General features: G+C 39.7%; 1 protein-coding gene across 1 annotated transcript in view; it reads left to right on the forward strand.

The window, feature by feature from the left end:
• The first annotated feature begins 477 nt into the window (after window positions 1-477).
• The window catches only part of LOC122803406 (interleukin-1 receptor type 2-like), a 207578-nt gene continuing 180435 nt past the window's right edge, over window positions 478-27620 (forward strand). Inside the window, exon 1 of the mRNA XM_044073008.1 lies at window positions 478-651. The gene's annotated coding sequence lies outside the window, so the exon portion shown is untranslated. The remainder of the gene's footprint in view (window positions 652-27620) is intronic.

Here is a 27620-nt window from a genome sequence, read left to right on the forward strand (position 1 = left end):
CATTTTAGAGCAAATTAACAGTATCAGCAAGGTGGAGGGTTGCTATTTTTCTAAAACTGATTACATCTACTTGATTGAACTAGAAACATAATACAGCAATACAATATAACATTTTCTTCACTCGGGAATAATACCTCTCAACCTTTAAGACCAAGAAATCTGGACAAAGCCATATATAATGGGGGGGACAAAGGCTCAAAAATAGGGACAATATTTTTAAATATTGCTCTTACAAACTTAGAAAGTTGATAGAATAACAGATTATGAATTAGCATGCATTTTCTGAAGAGTATGAAGTCTGTAAATCAAAAGCCTGTCATTTTTTTTTTTTTTGCTTTAATCCTCAGTGATTTGCCAGGAAAGCAAAATTTTATGAGAACAGACTAAAAAAGCAAGGCAAAAATCTGGACATTCTACAAAAATCTGTACAGTTGAGAGGTATGCGAAAACGGTGGGGATTCCCTCTAAACGTCATTCAGTAAAAAGAGGAACAGTGCACCAGGTATTAAAGAGAGTGAGTTGGCAGCCAGACAGCATCAGTTTCCTTTTTTTCAGTCATTTGGGCTCTGCTGCTTTATTGGAACTGAAACAAAGAAGAAGAAGTAGAAGAGACGTAAATTCAGAACGATTCCTGAAAGAAAAAATAATCAGGTACCATTCAATGCTAACTTCCTAGACTAAATAAGTGAACAAAAAATGCAAAGTTGCAGTATAATTTAGCACGTTGTAATGCATTGCATAAATAAATATACAAACAGCATACATATTTATAATAATAGATTTACTTGAATACTGTGGCCAAGGCTCATTTGCAGCTGTGATCCTCTTTGGCAGAAAGCTATAGGAAAAAAGAAATATATTCAAAAATAAAGGTTGTTGTTGTAGCTATAGCATATATATGCAAGGAGTAGTGGGTACTGTACAATGATACAGAGGTATTAAGTTATATATTTAGTGTATATTTAGTAGATAAATTAAGTTGAGACGACCAGCAATAATTAAAATGGCAGACCAGGTAGTAAAGAAAGCTATGTTTATTAAAGGGGTTCAGATGCAGTTTCTAGCTACTGTCTCAGTTGAGGAGAAGGAACTAGAAACTACAGTAAGCTTCTGTCACACTTTGTTCGGCAGGATTTAAGTGCTCATTGCAAGAACAGCTCCAGGCAGAACTCAAGGGTGCAATAGTAAGCATCAGATGGACTGGAGGGGCCTGATAATTATCTCATGATTATATCTTCCTTCTTCAAGATGACAGCAAAACATGAGTTGTGTAAATGTTGTGGGCTGTCCTATGGCATTCTGTTTAACTCTGTATCATTGACCTTGGCTCCATCACAGAAAAAAATCAAATACACAGTTTATTAAGGAACAGATCCAAGCCTACCAAAACCCTTGCTTGGGGGATGTGAGTAAGCTAAAGAGATCTATACAGAACAGTGCAATAGCAAGGCTGGGCCAAATAGGGTACCAGGCAGCCCCAGGCACCAATTTATAGGGGGCACCAAACATTTAAAAAAAAATGACAGGTTAGACAAGCTCTCAGTTAAGTGTTCACATTTGCTTATCAGACAGCTTGTCAACTCTCTGTCAAACCCTGTTTTTGTTAAGATATTTAAACTACCTTTAAATCCAGTAAGCAAAACAGATAGTTTCAATTGTTCTTAAAAAAAATATATCTTAAAGCTGTCATTCACTGACGGCCTCTACTATTGCTTATAGACAGTGGGGAAAGGAGGGGTAAATGGTTCTGCTGGCCAGGGCTCCAAATTCCCTTGTTACAGGTCTAGAGGGTTATAACTTCCCAGAAAGACAAGAAGTCACAGTAGAAGGGTTAACATGTTCTGCAGAAAACTTACCTTATTTTTGTCTGCCTATATACTTGTTAAATATTTATATTCCATGATATCTGATTACAGTTCTAAAAGTAAGGTGCCAAAGGATTCCTTGGAGGTGTTCAAATTAGCATAACAAATAGCTGAACACTCTTGCAAGTTGGAGCATGCAAGTTTAGATGCTTGTCCACCATGGAGGTTTATTAGCACCTTTCACGGATTAGAGGAGATAAATACCAAAAGAGATGTCAGTATACACAAGATACAACTGCAGAGGGCAGAGGTATTCATTATGCAAGACTAAGCAAGTATATGGGGGGGGTGGTCACTACTTTATAATAAGAAGGTGTACGTCATCCTTGTGGGAGTAATCAACCCAAAGACTGAGTAAGAAAACCAGCACTTAAAAAAAGATTGTGGAGTTCAGAGAGATGCATAATAGCATAGGTTTTATGTTAAAAAATTACAACATGGTTGAGCCTTGCTATGAATTATTGAGCATTGTTTAAAATCATGGTACTGTTAAATCTAGCATTACCTTTTGGTAGATACTGTGGATATTTTACTTCCCAGAGCTTGATAAGAGTGGCATGTGTATGTTTATAATAAAAGTATGCCCTTCAGAGGAAGACAAATCTGTTCTATTGCAGAAATTTAGTGTAATGTAGTAGTACAATGTAGAAATATAACAATGAAAACAACAATGTAAACTGCTTTACACAATTCAAAATGTTTTATTTTCTATCTATCTGCACATCTTGAATAACCATTTTGATAGTTAAAGTAATCTAATTAGGGAAGACAATAGCAACATTTGAACCGGTGCCAAGAAAAAAAAGGATTTTAGTTTTATTGTTGATGATCTAATGTTATTGTTCCTGGCTGTTGCAGCTATTAAGGAAATCATGGTTTATGTGGGTAGGGGTGGGCGGTATAAGAAACCCACTATTCAAGTAATGACATGTTCAGGTTAACAGTTATCTGGAGACTCAGATGTTAACTGAATACACGATAATGGTTAAAGCACAGAGCTGCAAAGTGTAAACAAAAAATACACTTTTCAGTCCCGCCAGCATCTTCTTTCAAGCTATATAACCATGAACAATTAAATCAATTTCTTTGAGTCCTCAAGTCACCATTGAAAAGGGAACTTCTTTTCATAGTTTGCATAACTCTCAACCTGCAGACGCTGAAAATCGGAACAAAAGGTCCTTGAAAGGTAGGTATATCCAGAAAAAGGCCCTTGAAAGGTAGGTATATCCAGAAAAAATCTGAACATCTAATTAACATAAAATTGAACACCAAATAATGTATACATTTTTTGCTTCCAGTATGAATGCGGGAGAGTACTCAGAAACAAGAGTGACAAAAATGTTGGGAAATATAAGCACATCATTAAAGAGACAATGAAAAATATGAAGTCTTTAATGAACAGTAGAGCAAAACTCTGTCACTTGAGGCAATTTATTTTTGTTTCAGGAAAATAGAGTTGTAAGATATATGTCCTCTTTCTTTATTATTGCTACCACTAGTATGTTTGTCATATAGTGTTTTTGTGTGTACTAGTCAGCTTCAAAAATCAGGTGTGGGGCCAGATTCCTAAAGAGTTGCTCTCAAGGTAAGTCTACCTTGATTCCAGAAGACTTGCTCTCGGTGTAAAATACTTATCTATAAATAGGTTTACTATGGGGACCACATTCCAAAATACCTATTCTCAGCCTGCTCTCAGTTTTAAGTGATCACCTAAACTGAGAGCAAGTCTTTTGGAATCAGGCCCGTGATGAGGGGGATTCAGAAAATTATATGAAGGGGTAAATCAAGCTGGAAAATGGGGACATACTTACAAAATAGGCACATCCTGTGCAAGGGGTAAATCAGGCCTGAAAATAGGAATGTTCCTACAAAATATGGACTCTTACTAGATCTGTTAGTCTGTCTTACTAGATCTGTTAGTCTGTCTTTCTGCTCATCAGAATTAACATAATTAATTAAATGTTGCAACCTCATTTTAAGAAAAATATAAGCAAAAAAAAAAAGATTTTTTAATAAAGAATTCTTTTTGCTCAGTCTGGTAATGAGCTACCAGAAGAAGTAGTGGGAATCAGGAAAACCAACCTCAAATGCTTTTCTAAAATCAGCTTGTCTGTCTTTCTTTTGCAAAGTTTTCAATCTTCTTCCTTATTTTTTACTTTTTAGAGAGATTGAATAAAAATCATTCTTTATTTAAAAATCTTTTGAGCAGTTTAAAACCATAGTACCAGATTGTGTTTAATTAACAGTACATTCCTACAAATTTAATGGACATTACACTTTTTTATAAACACCTTTATTGAATTATCACTTGTGACATAGGCAAATTGACATTTATACAAAAGTAATCAAATTGTATTAACAAATTAACATTAACAAACACTATACTTCACATATATTGCTATATATCATATAGCAATATATGATATATAGCAATATGTGTGAAGTATAGTGCTATATATCATATAATCTGAGCAACATTACATGAATTATTCAATTTGTGCCACTTTTTTTAAACATAGTACCAGATCATGTTTAATCAATAGTGCATTCCTTTAAATTTAAAGGGCAGTACATTCATAGGATCATAGGATCATAGGAAGTTACTAGGCTATTGGCCCTGAGGCCTTTACAAGCCTAGCCAAGAATTTAGCCTATGTATCAACAAATCAGCACCCAGTGCCCCTGTCCAGCAGGGACACAGGTGAAATCCCAGGGGTGTATTTTCTGTTCCCCATCCAGTTATCCATGTTGCGCTTAAAAAGGGTTAATGAGGTACTCTGCTTGATGTAAAGTGGGAGTCTATTCCACAGAAGGTGGAGTCTCTGGGACACAAATCTGTCCAGCCAACAAGTCCTATTGATGTCACAGACCAGGTTGAGGTCACATGTGTGGGTTACTCGAGTGGAGCCTGACTTGTGAATATGCAGCAGTCCCATCAAGGTGGGGTCTTACATTATTTTGTATGCCAGAGGTCACCTCTGAGGAGTCTGTAGGAGACTGAGTAGAGGGACAGGACTTTTAGCCTATCTGTGTAGGGTAGATGTATGAGGCCCTGGATTCTCCTGGTGAGGCACCTGTGTGATCTCTCCAGCTGCTGCATGTGCTTTGTGAGGTACATGCTGAAAGGGGCGTTGTACTCAATAATGGGTCTTATAAGGGAAGAACAGAGGAATGTTCTGACCATCTTGTCCCTGGATGAGATACCCATACTAATGACGTGGGCCATATAGAAAGCTTTCTGTACAATGGAGGCAATATGGTGGCCAAAATTCAGTTTGCTATCAACCTGGGTGGCCCAAATCTCTCACGACTGATTGCATGCTTAGGACCTTGTTATTAATGTGATAATTTGTGGGGACATCACTCTCCCCAAAGGGGTTGATGATGCATTTTTTGGCATTCAGTTTGAGGTCATATTTCCGTCACCAGTCATTTGTTTAAGTGAGACCCTCTTGGAGGATGTCTACATCTTCAGGGGAATTGATGACAGCACCCAGCTTGCAGTCATCTGCAAACTTGGCCAGTCATAGCCCACTGGTTTTGGCCTGCACCTCTGAAAAGTATATCACAAACAACAAAGGCCCCAAGACCAGTCCCTGGGATACACTGCTCATTACTGGTTGACTGCTTGAGGTGGCCTCCCCTATTTTGACTAGGTGGGTTCTATCAGTGCGCCAGTTTGCTACCCATCTGGGAACAAACAGATTGATGCCTAGTTGAGAGAGTTTATCTATTATACCCAAGTGGGAAATAGTATCAAAGGCTTTGGTCAGGTCAAGGTAGGTGGTGTGCTCCATCTTCCCCTCCTCCATGGCTTTGGTGACTGTCTCAAAGAAGTCGACCAAATTTAACAAGCATGACCTCCCCTTGATGAAACCAAACTGTGTGGGATCAAGTGTTTGGAGGTTGCCAATGTCCTTATTAATGAGGTCCATGATAATCCGCTCCATGGCCTTGCTGATCAGGCTAGTTAGGCTGATGGGTCTATAATTTCCTGGACTGGTGTATGCTCCACCTTTGTGCAAAGGGATAACAGTGGCTATCCTCCATTTGACTGGGACAAAGCCGGTACTCAGGCTTTGGTTGAATAGGGTGCCTAATGGTGCTTCAAGTTCCTCCCTGTGTTCATGTAGGATGCAGTCTGGGATGTTATCAGGTCCCATGAAGGGTGTATTTTTTGCCTTTGAGAGGGCAGTAATGACTTGCTCCCTAGAGATAAGGGGAGGGGGGCAGGTGCTGGGGATGTTCTGATTTACTGATGGGGAGACAGAGGGGTGAAGTTTTCACTGAACTTGTCTGCCAGCAGGTTGGCTATATCAACAGCATTTGTGTATGCAGTGTCCTTGACTATCAGTTCTGAGCAGATCTGGGTACTTCCCTTGAGATTGCAGACATAAGTGAAGAAAGCCTTGTGAATGTCTTTAGTAGATGTGGCCAGTTTGGACTCCAAGTTTTCTTTGGAGGATTTCACTAGTGCTCTTATTTGCTTATTCAGGCTAAGGAGAGATTGCTTCCAATTAGGCACCTGCTCTTTCTTGGTCCTGGACAGCAATGTTTTCCTTTTATTATAGAGTTTATTTTTTGCAGATGTCCACCAGACAGGTTTACTGTTCCTTGAGGAGGAGGATTTTGTCACGTCGGGTATCTCAGATTCCATGCAGCTATATAAATGCTTGTATAGTGTTTTGATGTAGGTTTGGACATATGTGCCAGTTCCTATGGAAGGGGAAGGGGCTGAGAAGCTGTTTATACTTTCTCTCAGGAGATTGTAATCAGTTTTGGAGAAGTTTTTTTTTGTTTGACCCTAGCTGTGGGGGTTGGGGAAGATGGTGACTTCAAAAGTGGCCTCTTTGTGGTTGGATCTTACCAGGGAGGATGACACTATAGGGATGCTGCAGTGGTTACTTATGTTAGTTATTGCCAAGTCCAAGATATTTTCACCTCTTGTGGGGGTGTTGACCAGCTGGTCCAAGGCAATTGCATTGATGAAGTCAAGGAATCTCTGGGCATTTGTGTTTTGGCATGAGTAGTTCTTCCATTCTATGGTTGGATAGTTAAAGTTGCCCAGGATCAGGGTAAAGGGTTGAATCTTAATAGATTCAAAGAGGTCCAGATAGGTGGAATGGGCATCTTGAGTCAAAGTTGGGGGCCTGTAGCTAGCTATGATTTGAATAGGGGTCCTGTCAGTGGTTAACTGCACCTGGAGTATCTCCGTTGCATCATAGTGTTTGACCAACCTGGAGGTGTGTATGTCTTTTTTATATACTGCAACTCTCCCTCCTTTTGCTTTGCTGACAAGGTTTGAGGTCTAAATGTATGCTAGGATGAGTAACCTGGTATGGTGGGGCTGCTCTCCGCATCTTTGAACCAGGTTTCTGTGACTGTACAAATGTCAGCATGTTCCAGGGTTAAGAAAGCTTGCAATGAGTGCAGTTTCATGTTTAGACTCCTAGTGTTAAGCAGTGTGACCTTTAATTTGCATTTGGATAAAATTTTCATGTTGGTAGTTTTGACCTCCCAGCATTGCCTAAAAAAAGGCACTATGGGGGAGGCAAGAGCCTTAACCAGGATCCTGAAGCCAAAGGGAGACAGATGCAGGCTATCTCTGGCAAAGCATCGTGGTTTGTCAATCGTGTCTTCCCAGGCTGTCAGGTACTGGATCCCCTTGGAATGACACCAGAAACCAAGCCAATTGTTAAAGTCAATCATTTTCTGTTTGTATTGAGGCATCATTCTGGGTGGCAGTAGAATGCTGCTTAAGGCTAGAAACATACCTGCCTGGGACACATATTCAGTGAGCTCAATCATGTCTCTCTTTATATAGTCCAGGGAGATATGTCTCAAATCATTCATGCCAACATGGACTATGACAGTCATAACAGTACCTGTTGTTGAGAGACTTGAGTGCATGGGTGATATGGCAAATTCTGGTACCTGACAAACAAATAACTGTGACTTTCTTTTTATCCAGCCTGGTGAGAGGCACATCTGTGTGCCTCGCAATGGAGTCTCCTATAACTAATATGTTTGGTTTAAGTTCAGGCCTTAGTGGTTGTGAGACACAGGTGTTTGGACTATGTGTGGAGTGTGGTGTGGTGGGCAGTGGAGTTCACGTGTGTTTTTGTCTCGGAGGTCTCTTTTGTTTGGGTATTTTATTAATTTATATATTTTTTTATTTATTTAACATTTGTTTACCGGGAAAGTCCAACTTGGAACAAAGTCAATTTTCAGTGGAGGCCCTGGGAGAAATGTTCCAGATGTATGTCTTTGTAACATATATGTAAACAGGTATGTTTTTGCTGAGGACCTTCGCATATGTGAGTGTGTATTGTGTAGGTGTGGGTGGTGTTTGAGGTGTGGTGTTTGTGTTGACAACCTTCTCAGTACCAGATATGCTGGCTTACGAGGGAGAAAGCATTGACTTTAGGTTCTTAACGTAATTGTATCTCTCACAAATTGTGTTCCTAGGTGGCAGCAGTAGAGGTCTGTCCAAGTACATGAGGCAGTTGCTACACTGTCTCAGGATGCCCATATCAACCAGACCAATTACTTTACATTAACCTGAGTAGTTCCTTTTTATGTTGTGATGTTCCTGCAAATCTTATTACTTTCTTGCTATTGATGTCCTTATTTCCTGCCATCTACCAAGATAAGTGATGTCTACCTCTTAGTGACACTGAGTACTAAATACTGATGGTACATTCAGGATCAAATCTGTACCTTTGTCCATAAATTTAAGACCAATTACTTTACAAGATTAAGGTTTTTAAAAAGCTATTACTACACATTCACCTATAGCCAATTTAGAGTGTCCAATCCACCTACTGCATGTCTTTGGAATTTGGGAAGAAACCAGAGGAAACCCACATGAACACAGGAAGGACACGCAGACTCCGCACAGAAGACACGCCAGTCAAGAATCAAACCGGGGTAACCTCTTACTGTGAAGCAACAATGCTATCCACTGTGCCACCATGCCAGCCCTCACAAAAGTTAGATACCTAAATAATAAACATTTAAAAGTGTGATAAAAATAGTCAGCTAAAATATAGACACAGTAAAACTCAAAGAGTTTTAAAGCATGTTTGCAGGGGTCAGAGGCGCCTGCCCCCTCCTTCATGGATGAATGTGCTCCCTACACACCTGTTGCTTTTTATATGAACTCCAAGATGACTGTACCCCAGAATAAGGAGAATATTTCAAAATACTGCAGTCTTGAACATTTTTGCATATTACATCTATTAGATTTCTGAGATCACAAAAGTATCACACCTGTGCCTGATGGGCTTTGAAAGCTGACACTATATAGGGTTGTAATTCTCTGTCTCACTGGACAATCTGTGGATTCAGTGTGAAGAAAGAATTTGCTTATACATGTCTGCCCCATTTCAAATGTCTGTCTGCTCTGCCTTACTTGCAAGTCTAGTACAAGCCACTTATCCTTCAGTGAGGGGAATGCTGGACAGTGTAAACATACAAACATGTCACCTTAAAGGGAAGAGCTGGCTACTACTTGCTGTTCAAAATCCTGTCAAGTCTTCTGGCACCAGACATGTTAATTAAGTCCAGGTTATTTGCACTTTATATGGGGACACTGACCATATCACGTTGCCCTAAAACATAATACCTTACTATACTTATTTTCATCTAATTTCTATTTATTTATAGTTGGAGTAAAGAAGCATAAGCTTTTTAATTAAACAACAACATCTATAAAGTACACAAAAAACAAAAACAGTAAAACCCAATGAAAAAACAGATTATAAAATCCAGTCTCAACAGGAACAGTTAGAAATATTTAACATACTTTCTAACATTCATTTCCTATATATTTACTCTGATTATCAGGAACACATCTAAATACTTGCAGAAATAATATGAGTGACAGTTAAATAAATATTTCTGAGATCTGGCTTCCTTTTAAAGAGAAATTGACCAGGATGAATCATTTCTACCTCCAGTTCCTACTTTATTTATTTATTGACATTTGTTGACCAGAAAAATCTGACTGGGTCAGAAACCCATTTTCAGCAGATGCCCGGGGAGAAAAGCTCCAAAACAAACATATCAGAAAATACATTTATAAATAAATATATATATATATATATATATATATATATATATATATATATATATATATATATATATAGTACATGCATCAATAGTACATAGAATAAATTACACGTCACTTATGAGAGTACAAGTAAGTACAGAGCATTTTGGTTCATCAGATACATTGCTGTGGTATAACAGGCAATATGATATTTATTATATAGCAGTTCATACACAAGTTAGGCATAGAGTTAGGGTGTCAAGTTAAGTCTATTTGAATAGAAGGCAGAGTGCATTGTGGAATAGTCCTTAGATAGTAAGTTACATGTATATTTCTTAGAAAGGAGAGAATTTGAAGGGAAAAGTATGGACAGAGTGTTTAGTAGTTGGGAGAGAAGGTGAAAGTTTCAAAGTAGGCAAAGAGTGAATAGAGGATAGTGACATAATTCTATTGGAGTTAGAGTGATGGGGTGAGATAGGGGTGAGGAAGGCTGGAAGAGTTGAGTAAGATGGGTATTAGTTAAGGAGTTTGCAACAATGAGAAAGGCAGAGACTAAGGAGGTTAGTTTTGATTTGCAGGGCATGGACATAACCAAGCGGTGGAGAGATGTTTTTAGTGCCATTTTGTAATTATTGATACTCTCTGTCCAGGTTATATGGCTGGAAAGATTGTTCCAGAGTTCGGCAATGGTATAGGAGTAGAGACACTGACCTGTTCTTTTAGTGGGCTTGTATACTTGTAATAGTTGTTTGTTGGCTGAGCGTAGGTTTTTACTGGGAATATGATTGTGTAGGATGGACTGTAGGGAAGGACAGCTATTGGGTCTGTAAATTATTTTTTGTGCCATAGTAAGTTGTTGGTAGTCAAGATAGTTGGGGAATTCTAGCCAGTCTATCTGTCTGAGGGCATTGCAGTGGTGGATGTGGCATGTTGAGCCTGAAGCAAATTTGGCTACTTAGTAGTAGCATGACTGAAGTTTGTTTTTTAAGTGTCTGTTGCAGGTTAATGAAAATGGGTGCTCCACAGAGTAGAGAGGGGATCAAGTAGGTATTTACTAGTGTCAGTCTGATACTTGGTGGGCCTGAATTTTTTATGTCTATAGAGTATGCCAGGTTTGCAGTGTTTTTAATTTTTTGTATTTGTTCATTGAAAGTGAGGTTATTGTCTATGGTGATAAGTAACGTAGCACTTGGGACTACTTCTGTCTCTGTTTTGTTTAAAAAGTAGATTCTGAGATCAGAAGTATTCATTTTTGGGGAGAATAGTAAAAGTTTGGTTTTGTCCAGGTTAAGTAATAACTGAGCATTGCTAAGCCATGTTTCTATTGAAAAATAAAATACCAAGCACTGCCTTACACAGAAAAACACTTAGACCACTCGTAAATATATAAAAAATGTATAAACCAAATCCAGGATGAGTGGTCAAACGTAGCAGATCAAATGACTGAGTGAGTCCAGAAATAATTCAACGATTTATTCCACAGTATTGTAAGACAACCATACAATACACTGTAACTAGCAGTCGATAAGCGCTTTCACCCAAAAATGAGCTTCATCAGATCACATGTTTCTATTGAGGTAAATGCATTTTGGGTTTTTAGCAAGGGCTGTGGGTAAGCTGTTTGAGGGGGAGATATTGGTGTTGCTGTCGACATACTGGATTATTGTACTGTGTTGGCAGGTAGTCTGTAAGTTGTTTATAAAAATGTTAAAGAGGAGGGGACCTAGAATGGATCCATGTGGGACACCAGTTTAGTTTGTCTGGTCTTGGGATAGGCAACCTTGCCACTTTACAGTTTTTCTCTATTGTTTAGGTAGCTGTTAAACCATAGTTTTGTGGATTCAGAGCAGCCCAGGGATGATAGCTGCTGGCAAAGTTTGTCATGTGACACAGTGTCAAAGGCTTTTGACAAATCCAATAATACTACTCGGGTATATAGGTTGGAGTCTCTAGCTCTGTTGATAATGTCTGTGAAGGAAATGAGAGCAGTTGCAGTGCTGTGTCCTGGCCTAAAGCTATGCTGAGTGGGTGAAAGGAGGTATTATTGATATGCTGGTTTAGTAATTGCATGTGTATACACTTTTCGAGAATTTTGGGTGGAGACAAAAGGATGGAGATAGGCCTGTAGTTAGTTAGTTCTGTAAATTTACCTAATTTGTGTAGAGGGATGATGATGGATTTTTTCCAAAGGGTAGGGACATAAGATTCTGCAATGGATCGGTTAATAAGAATGCTCACTGGCTAGCCTATAGAATCGACTGCGAGGTTTAAGCATTCGGCTGGAAGAAGGTCAGAGGATGTTGAACAAGGCTTAGTTTGAGAAGTAGTTTATTAAATTATTGTAGTAGGTACTGGTTGCAAAGAAAAGGATGGTGCTTCAATATTAAGATTAGATGTCTCCTGGTTCTGGGGAGAAGAAGCTGAGGTAACTTTAGTGATATGTCCTGAGAGTTATTTGATTGTACTATCAATAAAGTGAGTATTGAAAGTACTGGCTATTTCTGTTGGTATCGTGTCTGTGTTTGGGGAGGGGTTTTGTGTGGAGCCTGGAGTGAGAAGTGATGTGATTGTTTTCCAAAAAAATTTATTAGGTTATTTTTATGGTTAGATACTTGCTGTGAAAAAATAGTTTTTTTAATCAGCAATGACCATTTTTTGCTTTGTTGTGGAGCTGTCTATAGTTTTTTTTTTCATTTGTTATAAATACATTTAAACTTTATACAAAACTAACTGACATTATGCTGTGTAAATGATAATTCATCAGATTAATTAAACAAAAGACATTAAACAGTGAAACAGCTAGATCCAGCCATAAATCTTACTATGGCATGGTAAATTAAAATCAGTTTGCCATATACTGTGTAGTTACAAGAGTAAATGAGCAAATAGTAAATATTAACAGACAAAAGATATTGACATGTACTTCCAGCTCTCTCTGAGCCACATTAATACGGGATATGTTATCAAATGCTTCAGTTGAATCACCAGCAGTTTCATGTAGAGGGATAAAGTCCTGGCTACGGCTCAGCCGACCTGTGCTTGATTAGTGACTTGGATATCGGCCTCAAGGGAGGCTAAGGTAAGTCTGGTAGACACAGGAAGAAGAGGTGACTTGGGGGCAAGCTGACTGTCAGCTGCAGGGCACCAAAAAGAGCCTAGAAAATGCTTTGGCATACTCAACAAAAGTTCTATATCAAGTTTTAAGTTCTCATGAATTTGGAAGAATCACTTTCAGAACATCACCATTGCAGCTTAAAGGTAATAAACCTCCATCAGTCATATTACATTTTAATTAATGAAGAATTTAATTCTAAACAATCTCACAGCTCTTTGGATAGTCATTTGTTCAAAATGTTTAGATAAAGGGGATAATTATACAATCAATGATTGCTATCTTCTTTCTTAAATACTTGCACTCATAATGCCAAATTACAGTTTTCAGAAATACCAATCTGCATTGTGGAATAATTAAATATATTAGTATTACGCCAGAACAATACGTATTCCTAAGTTAAAAAATAGTAATCCCACTCTACCCTGAGTACCAAAGGTTGGATTTTACTTCCAAAAAATTAAATTAAAATTAACTTCAGATTCAGAAAAAGAAAAACTTTACACATTTTCCTCCCATTCAATGGAGCATCAACCTTTCATTTTATTTCTTTATTATTTGTTTACTGGGAAAGCCAATTTTCAGTGGAGGCCCAGAAAGAAACACTCCAGACACATGTCTTTGTAATGTGGAAGGAAACCCACATGAACGCAGGGAGGACATGCAGACTCTGCACAGAAGGAACTCCAGCCAAGAATCGAACCGCAGAATCTCTTGCTGTGAGACAACAACACAACCGCTGCACCACTGTGCCATCCATTTTGATAACCATATTTAAAATACTTACTAAACTCATTTCCATATCTTGATGATTACTCATTTCCTTATCAACTCATTTCTAAAGGGGTTGTTATTTTCTGCTTTCCAGACACTACAATAAAATTCTACCAGACTTTAGACTTATCCTGTTTGTAATCAGAAGTATCTTAAATTAACTGTTATGTTTCTTCTAATACAACAAAATACGAAATGTTTGCTGTTTTGAAAGCTCCCCATTCTTCATGTGGTTTAGATTTGACATAGGTACATAGGTAAGTGCTAGGCTGGCTGCTCCTGCAAGCCATTTTAAGCCTGCCCAGTTTAATTTTTTTTGTGCTCAAAATCACCTATCCCATTCGGTTATAGATTGGCCTTACCAATCCCATGGTCGATAATTATATATTAGCCCTAATGAGAATAACTAGGATCATACAATAGATAATTTGAGGGGACTCACGCATGAATTTAACGTGTAAATTAATTGATTTAGGAGCTGCATCTGTCCATTAGTAGTACGGGGGAGTCCTGGGGTACATTTTCTGTTTCCCATCCATAGATCAAAGTTCTGCTCGGATACAGACAGGGATGAACTTTGTTTTATGTCATCATCTTTCTTCAGTTTTGTAACACTTTCTACGTCATCTTTATCAAAACATGGAACTTAATTTAGTGACCTTAATTTATGCAAAGTATGTATTTCCTTTGGGTGGTTTGCTCAATTAGTACGACAGTGGAAAATTCTGATTCACAGAAATGGCATAACCATAGCCCAAAAGAACTCAGTAGCAGCTCATTATTATGACTCTAAACAGAACACTACACTCTCAGACCAAACCACACTAGTGTTCACCCTAGCAGCCAGTGGACCTCATTTGCAAAGGTACCCCTCTAGATATGCATGTATGTGTGCACACACAAATGCCGACACACACACACACACACACACACACACACACACACACACACACACACACACACACACACACACACACACACACACACACACTTAAATGTCCATGGACACATGCACAAACACACACATAAACATACATCCACTCATCCACAACCAAACTGCCTCACATTCATGGAATCACTCACCCATACACTCACCCTCGTGCACACACACACACACACACACACACACACACACACACACACACACACACACACACACACACACACACACACACTCACACACATGCACATATAAGCTCACAATCCCCTATTTATTACTACATCCACCCATTCGCACAGATATACGCATCCAGACTCATGATTACCTAACTCCCCCCTAGTACGACTACACACACACACACACACACACACACACACACACACACACACACACACACACACACACAGCCTCATTCATGCCTTACAGAGACACACAAGCAGCCACACACATGCACACATTGACACACACCCCACCCTATGACTTTTCTGGACTTAGCTGAACCACATGTATGGTTCCCATAGAAGTGAATGGGTGACCACTGCCTTTTGATGAAATTCACATTTTCCTCCCAGTGTAAATTGTATCTTGGATGAGAGATTCTCTGAATTATTTGGCAAAGTAATTCAGTATCCACAAACATTTCCAGGGAGAATACATTGCTAATTAAAACCTCATCATTTTTGATAAGCTAATTCTTTGTTTTCAGTAAGTGCTGCTTGATTTGTTTCTAACTTCAGACTATCTGCCTAAATACTTCATCCTTAAATTTTCAGAGTCTACATATTAGTTTCCCCTCAGGTGTTTGCCAATGCTCTGTACAGACTCATACACCTTCAGTGACATTTTTCCTGTAAAAGCATGACTGAAATGTCTCCAATAATTAGTCGCACTCTGGACAACTACCCTGCAGTGAAAAGTACTGTCCCCATAGTTGCAAACCAGATACTCCTGACACTGATTGATATTATCACTCCAACTGTCTAATCGATAAGAAGGGTCTGTTGCCATGTATATGAACTTTCCCACTGTCTCTGTTACCAGCTTAGTATATATGAGCATCCTGAGACAATACAGAAATTACTAAAATACAAAATTGTAAACACTGAAGACAAACCAGAAGAACAAACCACCCGTTCACAAATGGAACGGTCCTGAGGTTGAAGCAAGCAGTAGCACAATCCAGAATAACACAAGTAATATTAATCTTCTACAAAAATCCTCAGGATAAAAAAGAGGATGAAACATAACAATTCAAAGTTTATTTATGTGAAAATAAACTTTGAATTGTTCTGTTTCATCTACTTTTGTATCTTGAGAATTTTTACAGAAGATTAATATTACTTGTGTTATTTTGGATTGTGCTACTGCTTGCTTCAGTTCCATTTGTGAATGGGTGTTTTGTTCTTCTGCAATACAGAAATTGCCTCATGTCTATTTACAAGCAGTTAATTCTCAAACAAACTGATATGGTATGTGAGAAATGTATTTACACAGTGTCACTGGAGCCAAAACTCTCACATAAAAGTACTCCTAATGTCAATAAGGTTGTCAGTAGTACACACACTGCACCCATCACACACAATGTAACCTTCTTAAACCACAAAGACCTCCTAGATGAAGTACACATAACAAATACCCTCAGCAGCCCAAAATGCACTCTTTCAAAGCAACTCCCACATCAACACATAGAGCTACATCTCATGTAGCCTCTACCTCTAAGCCGATAAGGCAAGCCACCACACAATCCAACATTCTAGTCATTGGAGACTCCATCATGAGACACACTGATGTCCCTCTCACCAGGCTAAGTAAGGAGAAAGTCACAGTCAGTTGCTTATCAGAGGCTAGGATCTGCCACATTACACACACGATCATGTCATTGGACCATAAAGTACCAATGTGACTCAGTCATAGTCTATGTTGTAATAAATGACCCGAGACGTACCTCCCTAGATTATATAAGGAGAGACATCATGGAGGTCTCGGAATATGTGTCTCAGGCTGGGATGAACCTAGCATTGAGCAGCATTTTACCTTCTCCAGGGATGATGCCACAATATGAACAAAACATGACTGACTTTAATAATTGCCTTAGTTTCTGGTGTCATTCTAAGGGGGTGAAATATTTGTCAACATGGAAGGAGATGCTGAACAGGCCATGCTGCTTTGCCAGGAATGGTTGGTACTTCTGCCCTCTAGGCTTTCAAATATTAGTGAAAACATTGTCTTCTTCCATAGTGCTTTTTTTAGGCAATGCCAAACTGAAAGTACTTTCAACATAACAAATTTAAACCAAGAAAATCTAAAGGTATTATAGCTCAGTGCTCAACCCCATACCCTAGAAGCTCTCTTCACCCTACAGAATGCTGACATCTGTGCGGTTACTGAGACATGGTTTAAAGCCGCAGAGAGCACACCAACAGTGCAAGGTTATAATACCTTCCACAAATAGGTTCATAGGTAGGTACTAGGCAATCGGCCCAAGGGCCTAAGTAAGCCTAGCCAACAAGGTTCCCTGGCTTTCACCACCCAAGAAAATTATTTTCCTGTGCCCCTGTCGAGCAGAGCCACAGAAGTGATCCCCGGGGTGAATTTCCTATTTCCCATCCACTCATCAAGATTTTTCTTGAAGAGTGCTAATGAGGAGCTTTGTTTGATATAGATGGGTAGCTTGTTCCAGAGTATGGGAAGTCCCCAGGACAGGAATCTATCCCTCCAGCATGTTCTGTTTATTGTGGTGACAAGGTGTAGGTCCCTAGAGCATGTAGCTCAGAGGGATTGGCATTTCTTTAGGTGGAGCATGTCCAACAGCTCTGGGTTTGACATAGCTTTGTATGTTAGGCAGAGATCACCTCACAGTAGGCGATATGCGATGGAGTAAAGCTGGAGTTTTTTGAGATGCTCAGCATAGGGCATCTATCTGAGGCCGGTAATCCTTCTTGTGAGGTACTTCTGCGGCCTTTCCAGCTGTTGTAAATGTCTTGTGAGGTACATTCCAAAAGGAGCATTGTACTTTAATGAGTCTAATGAGTGACAAGTAGAGGGGAACAATGACCTCTTTTTTCCTGGATGAGAACCCTTTTGTGATGAGGTGTGCCATGTAGAAGGATTTCCTGACCACTGTGGTGATGTGATTATCAAAGGAGAGACTACTGTCCACTTGGATCCCAAGGTGTCTTATCACACTTTCAGTATTAAGTAGACTGCCACCTATGTGGAAGTTCATGGGTACAGAGTTTTTACCAAAGGGGATGACACTACACTTTTTGGCATTGAGCTTGAGGCCATGGCTCTGACACCAGGCATCTGTCTCAGTGAGGCCCTTCTGTAGGATGTCCACATTGTTTGGGGACTCGATTATGGCTCCTAGTTTGCAGTCATCTGCGAAATTCATTAGCCAGACACCTTCGGTGTTAGCCTGTACTTCAGAGAAGTAGATACAAAACAGGAGAGGATCCAGGACTGAACTCTGTGGTACTCCACTTGTCACTGGTTTGAAGTTAGATTTGGAGTCTGCAGCTTTTACAGTGTGGGCTCTGTCAGTGAGCCAATTGGCAACCCATCTTGTGATGTAGGGATTTATACCTAGCTTAGTGAGTTTATCTATAATTCCAAAATGGAGGATGGTGTCGAAAGCCTTGGGAGGTCAGGATAGGCTGTGTGAATCACCTTACCCTCATCTACGGCTTTGGTGACTGCTTTAAAGAAAGCTATCAGGTTTAGGAGATCTGCCTTTCACAAACCTGAACTGGGTGGGGTCCAGAGATTGGAGGTTACCAATGTCTTTGTTTATAAGTTCCATGATGATATGTTCCATGGCCTTGCAGCCCAGGCTCATCAGGCTAATAGGGCAATAGTTCCTGGGATCTGTGGTGGCTCCCCCTTTGTGGAGTGGGATAACTGTTACTGTGCACCATTCAGTAGGCACAAAGCCTGAAGTGAGGCTATGACTGAACATGGTACTTAGGTGGGGAGCCAGTTTGTTCTGAAGTTTGTGTAAAATTCAGCCTGGGATCTTGTCCGGTCCCATGGATGCTGTGTTGTTGGCTTTAGAGAGTTCATTTTTTACCTGCATAGTTGTGATTACAGGGACTCTGCATCCTTAAGGTATGGATATGGGCCCTTTAGGGGTTGAGAGGGGGGTAAAGCTAGTACTGAACCTGTCTGTCAGGATGTTGGCCATATTAGTTGGTTCTGTAAATTTCGTGCCATTGTGCTATAACTCAGAGCAGATCTGGATGTTGCCATTGAGATTCTTGACATAACTATAGAATGCTTTGTGGTTGTCCTTAGAATCAGTGGTGATTTTGTTTTCATAACTAGCTTTGCAGGATTTTATGAGGGATCTCAGCTTTTTACTGAGGCTGACCAGGGAGCTCCTTCACTCATGGGATTTTACTGTCTTTTGCAACAGTTTCTTTGTTCTGTTGTAGAGTTTGTTTTTGGCAGGGGACTACCAGATTGGCTTCCTTTTTTTGGATGATAGCATCTTGGTTCTGTTAGGGATAGCAAGATCCCTGCACTCGTGCTATCCTTCACAGGCAGAGACTAAAGGTGAAGGTGTCGCTATTTACGTCAAAAATAAATATACTTCAAGGCTGGTCAAACAGGACAATGCAGTTGAGCTGCTCCATGCTCAAATCACCATAGGCAAAATCCAATACCACTTCCTTGCAAGTTATAGGCCCCCCTCTATAACCCAGGAAACCCATACCATGTATTTAAGCTTATTAGAAAATCTAACCATCCAAACCAATACGATATTCATGGGTGACTTTAATTACCCCATTATTAACTGGGAATCCTAAATGACACTAAATGAACAGGCACAGAGATGCCTGGATTTTGTAAACACAAACTCCCTTGACCAGATAGTCAATACGCCAACCAGGGATGCAACCATACTGGATCTATTCCTCACTAATATGGGAGAGTGCTGCTCACTCCCTATTGTAATGTCTTCCCTGGTAAGGTCAGACCACAAAATGGTCTCTTTTGAAGTAAGAATAAAACCTGGATACCCAGGTAAACCTGGAATATTCAGACTAATATCCTGCTATTAAGTGATAACCTGCCAAATTTCAAGCTCCCATAAACCCTGACAATACTGTTGCCTATGCAGAACTATTCACAGAAACCCTGTACAGCATGTTAATAGCTGCATAGAGGCAACTGTACCCACCAGGAAGAAGTGTAGAACTAACTCAAAAAACAAGCCACCCTGGTGGAATCAAAAAATCAATAGGCTGTATAACAGAAGGAAGAAAATCATGGAAAAGATTAAGAGGTGCAGCACCCAGCAGGATAAAAAACTCTCATCAAACTAAACAAACAACTCAGAGGACAAATAAAGTCTTCCAAAACCATATTTGAGGTAAGTTTAGCCTCCCATGCCAAGGACAACCACAAAGCATTCTTTAGCTATGTCTACAACCTCAAAGGCAATACACAATTGTGTGCAGAGCTCATTTTAAATGGAGCCACATATAATGAGCCAGCATATATAGCAAACATCCTGGCTGATAAATTCATCTCCAGCTTTACCAGTCTCCCCATCAACCTTCCCTCAGGAAATACCATCAAATATAACTCCCCCTACTATCAGTAGGGAACAGGTCCTTAATGCTCTCACTAAGACAAAGAACACTGCATCAATGGGCCCAGACAATATCCCAGGATGCCTTTTAAATAGCATGAAACATCTCCTATCAAGGCCTCTGGAATTACTATTTAACTGTAGCCTCCAAATTGGCTTTGTGCTTCATGAATGGAGAACAGCAACAGTCATCCCTCTGCACAAAGGTGGGCCATCTACAGACCATGGAAACTACAGACCCATAAGTCTAACTAGTCTTATATGTAAAACCATGGAAAGACTTATCATGGAAATGATTAACAGAGATATAGACACTGAACCCAGACACTGGACCCAACTCAATCTGATTTTGTCAAGGGCAGATCATGCCTACTCAACCTGGTGGACTTCTTTGAGAAGGTAACCAAAACAGTGGATGAGGAAAAATGGTTCACACTGCCTACCTTGAACTGACCGAGTCATGTGGTACAATACCCCACTTGGGCATTGCTGACAAAGTCAAGAGGTTAGGTACAAACTCATATGTCACCTGGTGCATAGCCAACTGGCTCACAGACAGGACCCAGGAAGTCAGAATTAGGGAGTCCACCTCTCCAAAGAGGCCAGTCACAAGTGGAGTCCCTCAGGAATCAGTCCTTGGACCACTCCTTTTTGGCATTTACTTCTGTGTAGTCAAAGCCAATGTCAGTGGTCTCTGGCTGACTAAATTTGCAGATGACTGCAAATTAGGAGCTTTCATTGAATCTCACACTGACACAAATGTTCTCTATGAGGGGCTGACACAGACAAACAACTGGTGTCAGAGCCATGGACTAAAACTAAATGCCAAGAAATGCATAATAGTATCCTTTCGGAAGTCATCCACCGATAGTAACTATCATATTGACAACACACCCCTTAGAGTTGACCTAGTAATCAGGGACTTAGGGACACACATAGATAGTAATCAACCCTTTGACCATCACATGTCTACAGTAGTGAAGAAATCATTCTATGTTGCAAAACTTATAAACAAAAGTATGGCATCGAAGTCCAAGGAAGTCATTGTTCCACTGTATTCACCATTCATCAGACCTATCATTGAGTACAATGCCCCCTTTGGTATGTACCTAACCAGGCATATCCAACAATTGCAACATCCAAAAAGGTTCCTCACTAAAAGAATACAGGGCATAAGTAAAATGTTCCATGCAGACTGCCTCAAGGCCCTATCCCTGCATTCAGTCTCCAGTCCTACAGGCTTTTGAGGGGAGATCTATGCGTGGCATACAGGGCCTTGTCAGACCCTACTCTGATGGACTCCCTGCATATCCAGAAAATAAACAGCACCAGAATTACCTAGTCTAAAGACTTAAAACTTGCCTGTGATATAAATAGGCCCTGCTGGAGAGACAGGTATGTATCCCAGCGACTATCCCATCTATGGAACAAGCTCCCCATCCCACCCGAGTTCCTCCCTAACCCAATTCAAATGCAACTTGGACAGTTGGATGGGGAACAGGAAATTCATCACTGGTTTAGTACCTATGTCTCTAATGGACATAGGCAACCCAGAGATGGTTCATCTCCCAGGGCCCTGCTTGTAAATGTTTTCACCTCTCAAACCCCTGCTTACACTTATCAAGAGTATCAGAACTTGTCAGAGATTTGGGATGCATGGCTAGGCTTAAAAAGGCCCTTGTGGTCATTAGCCTAATAAACAGCTATAAACCTATGACTTAGCTTTATCCAGTCCCCCCAGACTGTTACATTAGCATATGAATTTACTCATGAGACTACTCTCCATACTAAGACCCTGCGAGGAAATAACGCAGAAGCAAAGTGAATTAAGAATAGTAAATGCTTAACACAATGCAGAAACCTTCAGATATAAGGCTTTCACATCTTGCTAAGCCTTTCTGAATCCCAGGATGCCTCTTTCATGCAAAGTAGATGTTACTTTTAGTGATGAAATAAGAAGCAGCATTGAATGCCTTATCAAAGAACTAAACTGAAGTATTGCATCATTCATATGCTCTTGTTAAAATATTTACAGGGCTCTGCCAGGAAAGTCAGAATAACATCATGACCACCTGACTGGAAAAGGTCTGTGTTTATACTTCTTAAAGTAAGGTGATCCTTCTGATCGTGGCAATCATGACATAATGTCTCTAATCTCACAAGCTATCAAGATTCTTTGCAAGATTATTCAGTGAAGATAACAGCCATACTCAGATCAAATTTTGCTAGAAATGCAAGCAAGATTCAGGAAACAGTGAGGACCACGAGACATCCATCATCAGAGATGAGATATGGATCCTTGAAAAGGCAAAAGAATATCAAAGGCTATCTACGTGTGCTTCATTGACCTAAAATACATGTTTATTTAAAACAAAATACTCTCAAAATGGGTCTGCATCTTAACATAAAGAAGGCAAAGATCCTGATAACTGGCAAAATCAATACATTTTTCTAGACAGTGGGGGAAATATACACAGTAGACAGCTTCCTCCTGTGTGGATAAATAATCAATAAAAGCACAAAACTAGTAATAAAACAAGAATAGCAATGACAGACCAGGATCTTCAAGTGCACAGATGTATCTTTGCATAAAAAGTTTAAGTTCTCCAAGCAATGCGATTTTCAATAACGTCATATTCATGTAAAAGATGCATAATGCCAAAATTTGACTGGAAAAAAATCGATACTTTTGAATTATGATTCTAGTGCAGAATACTTTGTATAACTGCCCAACCAAAAAAAAAAAGTAATCACTATTGGATGAGATAAAACATAAGCATTTCCTGAAACCTCAGATGATAAGACTTCAGCTTTCATAATTTGGACATATCATGCAAAGAGAAAGGTCATTAAAAGACATGCTTAGTAAGGTTGAAGAATGATGTAAAAGGAAAAAGGCTCACCATTTAATGAAATGATACAATAACTAATGCAAAGGATATATATATATATTTTTTTTTGCATTTCTTAACCGGGAATGTCTACTGAGCCTTGTTGAGCCCAATTTCAGTACAGGCCCAGAGAGAAGAGCTCCACATAACATTTATAGTACATACAAGAAAAAGCACAATATGCAATGTAAATACAGTCTCAATGCATGGAAATAAATATTAAACACAATGGTACAAGTTATTTGCAAACATTACACATCACCATTGTGTACAATTTGATCGTTCAGGATGGAGTTAGTCAGGTAGGGTAGCAGTTTTGATTGTTACTTGTTGGAGTTTTGTAGGCATAAGCAGTTGAATTCAGCAAGTCTGAGAGACCTCCTAAGTAGTGATATTGTAGAGGGATATAGTAGTGGATCAGGTGTTAGAAGGTACTATTTTGGCACAAGTACATTGCCAGAGAGGAGTGGTGTTATCTGAGAGACTTCTTAAAGAGAGCAGGATTACTGATTATTCTTCTGATAGAAGCTGGGAGGGTATTCCATCGTTTTTAGACAGTAAAAGAGTACAGCATTTGTCCAGCTGCAAGGTTAGGTTTTTCATCTTTCAGCATCATTGTGTTTTTGGATCTTAGTGGCCTGTTAGGGTGGTATGTAGTCAATAAGGAGGAGAGGGAGGGGCGAGTTGAAGGCTTGCATATGTGTTTATGTGCAGTGGCTAATTGTGAATAAGTGAGGTAGTGTGAGAGTTCAAGCCAGTTTATTTTGAGTCATCTGAATGAAGACAGAACACATTTCAGGATAACTATCCATATAGTCACCATGAGTCAGCATTGACTTTATGCCACATAACAACACGACCTATATGATTTTTGTATTTTCTGCTAAAAGTTATAACATCCACTTCCTTAACTAGATGAAATGTATACCAATTTGATGGTGCTAACTTATGCACAACAACGTCTTGTCTGATTTCTTAAAGACCTTATAAAAATGTATTGATCAACCTCCTTCAGATATTTGATACTTGATATTAATAACTAATGGGGCAGGTAAATGATGACTGATTTTATCAAATAAACTCTTGCAATACAGAAGATTCAGCATATGACTAGCAAGAACCTGCTCAGTTAAAGAAACATAACCAGGCCTAGCACAACTGGTAAGCTTTCTAACCAGCCGTAGTAGCCCAATGCAAACTATTTATTCTAAAATTAATGAAATCTAGGTGTAACTAGTTAGGATTAAAGTCTGAGTCTACAACAAACTTTTCCTTAAATAACTTAACATTCCTATATTCTACAGTAAACTCTCAGTTAACTGGGACTCAAGCAACCAGAAAACCAAATAAAAGAAATACAGTACAATTTTCATGTGTTGCGCTTTCTGTCCCACCACACACACACACACACACACACACACACACACACACACACACACACACACACACACACAGAAATATACCTTACATTTTTAGAGTTTTAGAGTTTCAAAAAGGAAGATAGTAATAAATTCCTTCTCTCTCCAACCTAAGAACAAGTCAAACCAGACAAATAGTTTAGGCAGGGTTGCCAGATTTGCAGACCCCCAGGTAGGGACAAAAAAAAAAAAAAGGTCTCTCACGACAAGTGAAGACCAAAAAAAAAAAAAAAAAAAAAAAGGTCTTTAATGCGGAACACAGTTCCACATTAAAGAACTGAGCTCACTCAGTAACTCTGCACTAAACACGGAGCTTCTGGTGTTTAGTGCATTGCAATTCGCATTAAACACGAGAAGCTCCGTGTTTAGCGATTTTGATTGGCCTGTATACGGCATATGGGCCAATCAAAATAAACGGAGCTCGTGTTTAATGCGAACAAACTCCGTGTTTAGCAATTTTTGATTGGCCCGTATACCAGGTATACGGGACAATCAAAAAAAAAACAAACAAAGCGGAGGCTGGCCGGGATTTAAACCGGCAGGGCGGGACTCGGGATCAGGCTGCTGATCTCGGGACAGTCCCGCCCAAATAGGGACGTCTGGCAACCCTGAGTTTAGGGCACAGTATTAGTCAGGCCTATTTTTTAATAGTAACTCTCAAGCAACCAGAAACTACAGTTATCCAGCATCTACCAATCCCCATAGGCGCCGGTTAACTAGAGTTTACTGTAAATATTCTAGACCCAATTTTTATATACTTGCTAAAAGACCTCATTTTTATGCAGCTGCTAGAAGGTATAATGTGAAGAAAGCAACCACTTCATCTGTAACATAGCACTTGAAAGAAACAGCATTACATTTATTGACATCATATAAACTCAATAACATCATGCTTAGCATTATAATGTAATGTATAATATTCCCTCACATATACCATTACATATTCATGATGAGCAGTTCTACCGCTAATAGTGACTGTATAGTAACTTGGAAATCTAGGTTGTATATGCTTTTGTTGAGAACACCACGATTCAATCAAAACAGCAATTATTAAAATGATATTAAAAGGCTAGAGGAGGTGGAGTCTACATCTATGTTAGCAAAAGATGGTGCAGCAACTGTGAAATTATACTATCACACAGCTATGAGAACTTAGAGTTTCTGTCCATTAAATGTAGACCATTTTACTTGCCCAGGGAGCCGAATGGGGTCAGTGTAACAGTGGTGTATATCCCATCTAGTGCTAATACCACTGAGGCTCTAAATAAACTATGCAGTCACATGGGTGAGCTGCAGAGTAAATATCCTGACTTTGTACACATGGCAACTGTTGACTTTAATAAAGCAGATATAAAAGAAGCACTCCCACACTACCACCAGTATGTGGATGTTCCTACAAGGGGTAAAGTGAACAAGGTGTACATGAGCTTAAAGCTTATAAGGCAGTGCAACTTCCACAAATGGGAAACTCTAACCATTATGCCATCTTGCTATCGCCAGCTTATAAACCTGCACTCGTTAGAGATGCAGTACGCAGCCTCAGCACAGAGGAGGCGAGAAGAGAGCTAAGGAGAGTGAACCCCAGGATAGCTGCTGACCCAGACAACATACTGGGCAATGTGTTAAAAGGCTGTGCTGATCAGCTATGCACAGCACTCAAGGAAATATTTAACACCTCTCTTGTCATGGAGAAAGCTCACTCATGCTACAAGGAAACTAACATCATCCCACAACCTAAGAAAACCGCTCCCTCCAGCCGTAACAACTATATACCAGTCGCACTGGCATCCACTGTTATGAAATGTTTTGATCAGCTGATCAAAAAGCATCTTTCATCATGCCTACCTCCTTATTTCGACCCTCTACAGTTTGTGTACAGAACTAACCGATCCACGGCTGATGCCATATCAGTAGGACTACACATCTCCCTTGAGCATTTAGAGGCAAGACAACTATGTGAAGAAGCTGTTCATAGACTTCAGCTCTGCATTTAATACAGTGGTACCAATGCAGCTGATAGAAAAACTGGCACATTTAAGAATCAGTAAGCATCTCTATAACTGGATCCTGGACTTCCTGATTGAGAGACCACAGTTCAGGTAGGAACACATCAAAGTGCATCACATTTAACACTGGGGTTCCACAGGGATGTGTTCTCAGCCCACTGTTATTCACCATCCTGACCCATGACTATGCTAAGCACAAGTCCAAACATATCATCAAGTTTGCTGATGACACCACAGTCATGGGGCTCATCACAATTGAAGAGGTGGCATCTCTGATCAGTTGGTGTGTGGGGAACAACCTTGACCTGAATGTAAGCAAGACCAAAGAGATTATCATCGACATCAGGAAAAGGAGAACAAACTAATCAGTGCTCAGGATCAATGGTGAGAGTGTGGAGAGGGTTAAGTGTAAGAAATTCCTGGGTGTACACATATCAGAGGATTTCGCATAGTCAGGAAACACCAGCCAACTGGTCAAGAAAGTGAACCAACACTTCCACTTTTTAAGAAGACTGAAAAAAGGTAAGCTCCATCCTCATATTCTCTTCACCTTCTATAGAGGTGCAATAGAGAGCATCCTCACCTGCAACGTCACATTGTGGTTTGGAAGCTGCACAGTTACAGAAAGGAAGGCGCTACAAAGAGTGGTGAGGGCTGCAGAGAAGTTAACAGGTTCCAATCTTCCATCAATACAACTTTATTCTGCAAGAAGCCACCAAAATAATTTAGGACATCATGCAGCCTGAGCATGGACTATTTAAGCATCTGGCATTGGGCAGGAGATATTGCAGCATCCAGTGCAGGTCTACAAGATTCAATAACAGTTTCTACCCTACAGTGATTAGACTTCTGAACTCAGGCACTAGTCCCAGGGATCTGGACACATACAAAGTCCATTTTTATTTATTAGTGCAATATATAATTACATATATTCCAAGTAAGTGAAATAGGTATTTATTATATCC

The sequence above is a fragment of the Protopterus annectens genome, chromosome 5.part1, assembly GCF_019279795.1.
Source record: "Protopterus annectens isolate FY-2018-M chromosome 5.part1, PAN1.0, whole genome shotgun sequence".
In the NCBI taxonomy this organism is placed as follows: Eukaryota; Metazoa; Chordata; order Ceratodontiformes; family Protopteridae; genus Protopterus; species Protopterus annectens.